General features: G+C 31.8%; 1 protein-coding gene across 1 annotated transcript in view; it reads right to left on the bottom strand.

Moving 5' to 3' along the window:
• Positions 1-5,059, bottom strand: part of LOC144834681 (NLR family CARD domain-containing protein 4-like) — a 43,105-nt gene extending 38,046 nt beyond the window's left edge. The window contains exon 1 of the mRNA XM_078689576.1: positions 5,007-5,059. The gene's annotated coding sequence lies outside the window, so the exon portion shown is untranslated. The remainder of the gene's footprint in view (positions 1-5,006) is intronic.
• Positions 5,060-8,765: the final 3,706 nt, after the last annotated feature.

Here is an 8,765-nt window from a genome sequence, read left to right as displayed (position 1 = left end):
AATTTATGCTTACTTTTGGTTTTCTGAAGATACAAACAAACTAATATTTTGTGAAAATTAATGTTTCATTGAAGAGTCAAGCATAAGTGTCAGATAAATTGAACATATCATATAGGCCTAGGCCTATATTTTCTTCTTCTTCTTTATTGTATCAAACAAAAATGTATCAAACAAAAATGTCAATACAAAAGGTAGCCAAGATATAGCCGAAGCTAATCAAGCTTGGTACCTTTTACCTTAACTAACTTAAGCTACGAAATTAACAAATAAATAGCAGAACTTAAAAGAACATAAACGTCAAAAACAAAACAAAAAATGTTTTGAATAATAAATAAATAACATAACATAACATAAAGTACTGTATGTACTGTACTGTAATAAACAAAACCATATCAGTTCAACAAATAATATCTAATGGATTAACAATATATAAAACATTGTAAATTATAGATTATTCTTGTATATACTTAAATAAAAGTAATTCTTTAAGTTGTTTAGAGAAAGCAAATCTAGATGTAATTGTTCATAATTCTAAAGGTAAATCATTCCAAATAACAGCACCAGAAAAAGAAATTCTAAATCGTCCACAATTAATACGACAAGGGGGAATGGCTAAATTAAAATAATGATTAGTTCTTGTATTATAAGCATGATCGGTAGTTTCAAAATAATCAGATAAACTGTGAGGTAATCTATTATTAAATAGATCAGAAACGAATTTAGAAACACATAAAGTATAAAGTTTGTTTATATCTAATATTTTAAGTAAATGAAATAAAGGCAATGAATGTGTTCCAAACTTAGAAAAAGTCATACACCTGACACACATTTTTTGTGTAACTAAATATTTAATCATATATTAGCCTACCTAGAAGGAAATAATTGTTTATAAGATTCATGTTTTAATGTAAAAGTCGAGTTGAGGCAGTCAGTAGTAGGCTAGTAAGTATGCCTAGCACAGGCAAACAAGGTATAAGTTCTAGACCTATTTAGGCTAGACCTAGGCCTACACAGTTTTTAGCTAGCTAGGCCTAGTCTAGTCTCTAGAGAGAGCTTAACCTACTTTCTAGGCCGCCTAAATAAACTCATCATTATTTAGGCATTGTTGCCTATGTTTTAGCCTACCTACTCTAGTAATAATATAGTGCTTGATGGACAATTTATACAGATTTTTGTTCTATGTGGCTGCAGACATTGAGTCAGATAGGCCTAGATCCAAATAAAATGAACGAATTTGAAAATGAAAATCATAATTATATCTAGCTGCTGCAGCTGTTTTGATTACGCGTATGATGTAGACACGCGCACGACAAAGAAGCTGAATATGGATGAATTTGATGATCACGACCAAATATATAACTAAATCAAAGTTTATTTCTTTAAAAACCACAATTATAATAACAAATTATTACTAAACAATTTTTATAACATGTCAATTAATTACATGTCATTTTTATCACAGATACAATTCTATTTTTTAATTACAATATTGACACTTATGTACTGCGAATTTTACAAAATTAATGCGCTCTTTATATGAATTGAGACGTAGTACATACTATACTGTAGTCGGCGGATGATGATCGTGAAATTATTTATAATAGAACAATATTCTTCTCTTTAAACACTCTTCGGTCAAGTAATTGATTACTTCACCTGATAGATTGCAAAACCTCATGTAAAGCTCCCTCAGCTTAGGACACATAATGAGTAATGAAGACATTGAATTAACATCAATGCTGTGAAGGTTATTACCAGAGATATCGAGATCATCTAATGCTAATTGAACTTGTTTGAGAGAACATTCTGTACCCAAGTGATTGATGACGTCACCTGATAGATTGCAATTCCGCATGTAAAGCCACCTCAGCTTAGGACACATAATGAGAAATGAAGACATTGAATTAACATCAATGTTGTGAAAGTTATTACCAGAGATATCGAGATATTCTAATGCTAATTGAATTTGTTTGTGAGAACATTCTGTACCCAAGTGATTGATGACGTCACCTGATAGATTGCAATCCGGCATCCAAAGCGCCCTCAACTTAGGAGACATAATGAGTAATGAACACATTAAATTAACATCAATGTTGTGAAAGTTATTACCAGAGATATTGAGATTAGTTAATGCTAATTGAACTTGTTTGAGAGAACATTCTGTAACAAAGTGTTTGAATGCATCAGAGTCTCCTATTAGATTAATAATCGTTCGTTCGTCACATTCAGCTATGGCTAAAATGTGTGCAATTACTTTTCCCTTGCATTCCCCTGCCATCCTACCACTACTAAAACGCTCGATTTTTTCATCAAATCCCTCCATGCAATAAAGTTGCATAATCAGACGTATGAAATGCCCATCACATTGTACATCTGGAAAAATGTGTTTAATAAACAATCTTATGGAGTTAGCTATATCGTCCAAATGATTCTTTATTTCTAAATTTTGAATGTCATTATTTAATTCATTTATCACATCATTTATTTGTTTTTTAACCAAATTTAAATGAGCTGGTAGAGAACGGCATGTTGACAAATTATCTGTTATCCAATGCTTTAAAAATACATTAGCGTGACCACCAAGGAAACCGATTGCAAATTCTCTCGCCATTTTTAAGTACCAGCTTCCTCTTATTCCCTCCCATTCTTTATCGTCCAATGGTCTAAGTAAATGTCTTACCGGTTCATGTGCTGAGCATTCATCCTTTATATTTTCACTTTCACATAATTTACATAAATAAAATCCTACTAATGACTCTACTATCAACTTGTGAGGAGGCATGAAAATCCTTTCAAAGCTAGATTTTGAAATCTGTGCTTCTTCGTAAACAAATCCAAGTTTTACGGCAATATCAATCATATCTGTAGTGCATTGTGTATCATTTAAATCTTTCATGTTTATTGAAAGTTGATTCTCTTTTAAGCTTTTATACATACACTTTCCTAGCAAAATCATAGCATTTACATAATTTGTTGGAATTTCTTCAAATTTAGAAATCTTTTGAATTTTTCTAATTTTAGGAGTGTCTTCTTTAAATTGTTGTTTCTGAAACTGATTAAAAATACAACGAAATATTTCTTTAAAAAGGTCAGTCTTATCTTCAGGAAGACTTTGATTGTCTTCCCATAGTATACAGATTGAAAGAAGTAACATTGGATTTTTGCACATGAAATATACGTCCTCGTGTTTTCGCCAACCCCGATACATAATATCTAATTCTTCTCTTAGGGATTTTCCCAATGCTGGTTTTTCAAAATACTCAAAGTGTTTGTCAATATATTTTCCTAAGCTCTCTTCATTAAATCCCTTAACACTTACATGTACGTTACACTCTGTTATAAATTCATCTATGTTGTCTGATCGTGAAGTAAGTATCACAGCACTTTGCTCAAAGTTGTTATTTCTGAAAAGACTTATTACACTCTTATTTTTAAATCTTAATTCATCTAACCCGTCTAGTAGCAATACAATTTTGTCATCATGTTTCTTTATAAATTTCTTAATTAACCGTGGATTGTCACTTGGGAGATCTGTATCTAAATTGAAATCTTTCATATCAATTTGCTTTACAATTAGGTCAAATATGTCGTCATCTATTTCTAAGTCCCGTACACTTAAAAGAAATACAATTTTACCTTCAAATATTTTAATTGATTGAGCAGGCGTAGCCCAGTTGTACGATAAATGCCTTAATATGGTAGTTTTTCCAATACCTCCCTCCCCTTCTATAAGAGTTCTACATCCAGGTATAGATTGTATAATATCTACCACTTCTTCTAATGTTATTGGTTCGCTTCCATTATTGTTTTCACGTTCTTTAAGCAGTTCCATATCGGTAAACATTTGCGAAATATCAACTTTGTATCTGGCACCCATTATTTCTGGTGTAAATATACTGGCCTGCCCGCACAGTTTATTTTGTCGTTGAAGCAGATACTTTTCTATCTTTTCTATATGAAAAAAAAATAAATAAAATAACAAAATAAATAAGATTTAAAAAAAAACAAAACAATATTTAATTATTAGTATAAAATTGTAAACTTATTTATACAGCGTTTTAAAAGGTGTTGTTGATGATAATTGTATTTTTTTATATAATAATGGAAATCTCTTTGCAAATCCTTTTTATTAATTTCATTTTAGTATTTTTAGTAAAACGCGCTTGTAAATATAGAGGGCGACAAACACAATTTGTATTCAATCAAAATAAATAATAAGAATAGATCTGAATTTACAACACAATAAATATTCTAACGCATAAAAAAAACTCTTTATGAAAGAAAAATTATACGTGACATTTTAATAACTAACCTGTTTCTGATTCAAACCTTTCTCTCGTTCCTGGTTCTTTGTCACTAGTAATAGTCGGCACATCTACTGTTTGATAAATAAATAATAAGTGTCTAATATTTATTATTAAACCGACGTTATTACTAAAATTTTAATTAAAATTTTTTTTGCAACAATTATTCTACCGCATAATAGACTTCTTTAGGGGAGAAAACTTTTACAGTTCCTTGTCCTGTTTTACTAGTGTTCGGCATATTTACCGTTTAATGATAAAATAAGAATAGATAATAGTTTATAACTATCTCACAACACAACAAATCAATGATTGGAAGAATTAATTAAGAATAATATAAATGTCATAACATAAAAATGCAATTCTAAAATAAATAAATAAACACAGTTTTCATTGCAGAAATATTCCCATTTAAGTAGTCAAGTTATACTGCAATTTTTCACAACAAAAATATCCTTTTTAGTAACGCACTTGTATATAGAGGACGACAAACACAATTTGAAATCAATCAGAAGAAGAAAACTTCAATTTCTGTACTGATCGGCAATGACGTCAAACTGTTTTCTCAAAAGAGAAAATAACAAAATAAATCAAGACTAAATATTCAACAAAATCCGAGATTAGATACATTTTACAGAGAGCATAAATTCAGAAACCTTCCACCCATTGAATTGTAATATTATTTGTTAATCTGTAACTCACCAGTGTCTGATTTAACTTCTTGTTGTGTTCCTTTGTTGAACCTACCACTGGTCGGCGGCACTTCCTCTGTGTAATAAAAAGAACAGGAGAAATCTGAATGAAAATATAAAAAACCTAAACCAATTCAATTTGTGTGATAAGGAACCTACACCTTTTATCGGTTTTCTTCAATCTCCATATTTATTTACAATTTATAGGTTGTTTTATGTGATTTTGATCAAATAAATGAATGAATGAATAGGTATACCACTGAAAATAATCACAAAATAAAAAACTTTCTATAATATCTTGTGTTACGTGACATTTTTAAAGCTTGATTCCAACTAGGACACAACGCTAGGACGGACGTATTTAAACAAATAATGAAAAACAGTAACTAGCCTGTTTCTGATTTAACTTCTGTTCAGGGGCGGACGCAGGGGTGTTGCCTCAGTTGCCCGAGCAACACCCTTAATTTCATACTAAATGGTTTTTTTTGCCACTAAATTTAAATTTAGATCCATTTCATTATATATATATTAACCATTAACGTTATAGAAGTCCAGGGTTGAAAGAGTCTATATGTAAATTGACTGACTGCAGCGTAAAATGAACCGTGCACAATTTAACAATTTTTTTAGATATGTTTGACTGTTTGGATTGCTTGTGTGCGTCATGAGAAGATACAGTACGTGAAAACCCCCGTCATTTGGGTCGTTGATTTGTCCGTAATTATTTCATTTTGCCGGGGATTCCCCATCATTTAAGTACAGTATTTCCGTAGTACCCTGTTATCTTCATTTAACTACGTCCGTAATATTGGGTTGAATTTGCAAACATATTAAATTGATACAATTGTTACTGTATCTATCACTTCTTTATATTAATTATTCCTGTGAAAATGTATTGATTATACCATATTATACCCAAAAATTGAATGCCTCCCTCGAATACGTCCCCGTAAAACCCTCCCGAACAATAAACTCCCCGGGGCATGCATTTATTCGAATAAATACGGTGTCATATACAATCATGGCATATCTACATACTTAATTTTGTTACAGATTTGATCATATCCAACTGCACTAATGAGGTGTATTATAAGACAACGATGGATTGTTCTAATACTAGATCATAATTTTGATTAAGCTTATTACAATATTTTATTGTTTAATGTTTTTTCTGTACAGTGCAGAAAATATAATATTTATTATTACTAATAACTTACTTGTTTCATGTTCGACCTGTATTCTTTGTTCTACGTTACTGGTGTTCGGCGCATTTACTGTTTAATAAATAATATTGATAAGAAATAATACAAAATAATACCAATACAATTAAAATGATAAAATAATAATTTTCTACTCAATGAAAATCAAATTGGGAGCATTATTATCAGATGTGTTCTTTGTAAGAATTACAATTCATTTAAATTGAAACAGAAATATTATTCCCACTGTAAACTTTAAAAGTTGTACACAATAATACGGTTTGCCGTAATATTTTCAAAGAAAGGATGATTAACGTTAGCAGCAAATCGAGAGCAATTTGAATGTGACCATACAAACAAGATTATTTCTAGTAGCGGTGTGGTAAATACGGGCATATATTTGTTGGTCATTGTGTGTACCTCTTTTATTCGGACATAATGCGTTGAAACACCGGTTCTCGTCAGATTGCCGGAAGTTAAGCAATTCGTTGGGCCTTGTTGCGTTTTTAGTCGCGTGGACGCGACTCTATAGTTCACTATGTCGGTCGGTCGGTCTGTCGGTCTGTCGGTCCGGTATCACTATGCGTTTTAGCACGCGACTTATGGCTGTTGGCCTTGTTTAAAATACCGTCTGGAAATATCGCGTCGGCTGCTGTTATAGACCAAGTGGTGGAATGATGGGAATCGAGCTAGAATAGGCATGAGTTCGACCATATTTGTACCATTCTGATTTTTGTGTCATTAGGCAAGATGCTTTGTTCTAATCCAATTCTCAGTTACGCTTGGGAACGATAAGGCTATAGGCTATAATTTTTTATAATCTTCTCTAACTAATTATTTGTTTGCTAATTCGTTCCTGTTACATACCTTGTGTCAGGCATTTCATCGTTGATGCCAGTCCAATTTTGTTAAGAATGTTAATAAACTCTTCTTTTCTTTCTTCACAAAGTATTTGTCTTTGTTCCAAGTCTATAATCATACTCCAAGAGTCTTCATAATTCTTTAAAGGATTGTTGTAGAGTGCATCCATTTTCTTAACAGCAGCCTTTCTTAATTCGTTTCCAAAATCTGCAATCCAGTGTCGATATGGGGTGAAATTTATAATTTGTATTTCTTGAACTTCAAATAAAGATTGTTGGAAAACTTTGATAGCTCCAAACGTTTGGGTTACTTTTATCGTTTCATAAAGTAACTCCAGATTGCCTGGGCTTAAACGTCCTGTTTTCCTCAATGCATTCAGTAGATCTATCGTTGTGTTGGCTTTGTCTATGTCTGCTACTGAAATTAAATCGTGGTATAAAACCTTCAGCTGTCTGACCAGGTTGTTTTTATCATACCATTCTGAAAAGTTCACCAAGTCCACACTAAAATCTATTTCTAAAGATATAAAAAGTGGGAAAAAGGAAAAAAGATTAGAGAAAACATTTTTAAAATTGTTCTTCTCGATGCAATACATAAAGACTATTTATTGTTTGTTACCTGTTGCCGCCATGATGTCAATTCAGTTTTCTATCTTCATTTCTGAACAGCAAAATTTTTGTTTTTACAATAAATGCTGTCAAACCATGTCACCAGTGTGCTTTTCAGAGTAGACCTCTCTTTTTAAGTTACTTCCTTTACTTCTGTTCATTCATTGCCTTAAAGAGTTCCCTGCTAATAACAGTTAAAAAGTTCATTTTCTTCTCAACGGTTAGCTGTTAAGGACAAAATAAATTAAGTTCTCAACTAAATGAGGTGAATTCAAAGTATATCTGATAACATAGGCGTTTGCTCTGATTAGAGCATGTAACAATGGTATGATGGACAAAGGTTACGTTTTGGTGTGTGGCGTGATGTCTAATCACTAAATAAATACAATTACTTCCATAAGTTGCGTAGTCAAAGCTACTTTAATACCTAATTTCTACCAGCTCGAATCTGATGGTCCTGCTCTCGCCCCTGGACCTCCTCTCCTCGATGGCAATTTTTTGTTAAGAGGCAAAAATAGCTGAAATTGGGAAGTTCTATATTCTATCTAAAACCAAAGTTATAGTCTGCTTCCCTCTACAGATTTCAGTTAGTAAAACTTTTGACAAGACTGTTAGTCTAAGAGCATTAGGGTTTGACCCGCAAATTGTTCGTAACAAGCTGATTTTGTCAGGAAAGGTCCAAAACTATATACATTCCTATTTGCTTTAACAGACATTTTTTTTTTAATGGCCGCTACTGCAGTTTCTACCAGTTTGACCTTTGACATGGTCTTATTATATCTCGGTAATGGCTTGTCATAGATAATTGAGATTCGGTTCAAATTGCTCAGAACATGCATATTTTCATTTGTTGTGTAATGAAATATTTTATCCCAAAATGACCGGAAGTGAGGTTATTGACCTATCCATATATCTTTTACCATATCTCAAGAAATATTTGTCGTAGAGCGTTACTTTTGGTTTCAAATTGTTTGGAACATATTTTATTTCTATTTAGTCTAATAAAAACAGTTTCCCCTAAAATGCTCGGAAGTAAGTTAATTAATTTATTAAGTAAATATATAAGAAAATCAAAGAGCTGCACAGGCAGAGTATGGATAC

The sequence above is a fragment of the Antedon bifida genome, chromosome 2 (genome assembly GCF_963402885.1).
Source record: "Antedon bifida chromosome 2, ecAntBifi1.1, whole genome shotgun sequence".
NCBI classification, from domain to species: Eukaryota; Metazoa; Echinodermata; class Crinoidea; order Comatulida; family Antedonidae; genus Antedon; species Antedon bifida.
The sequence above is the reverse complement of the archived record's forward strand: the minus strand, read 5'-3'. Positions and strand labels throughout refer to the sequence as shown.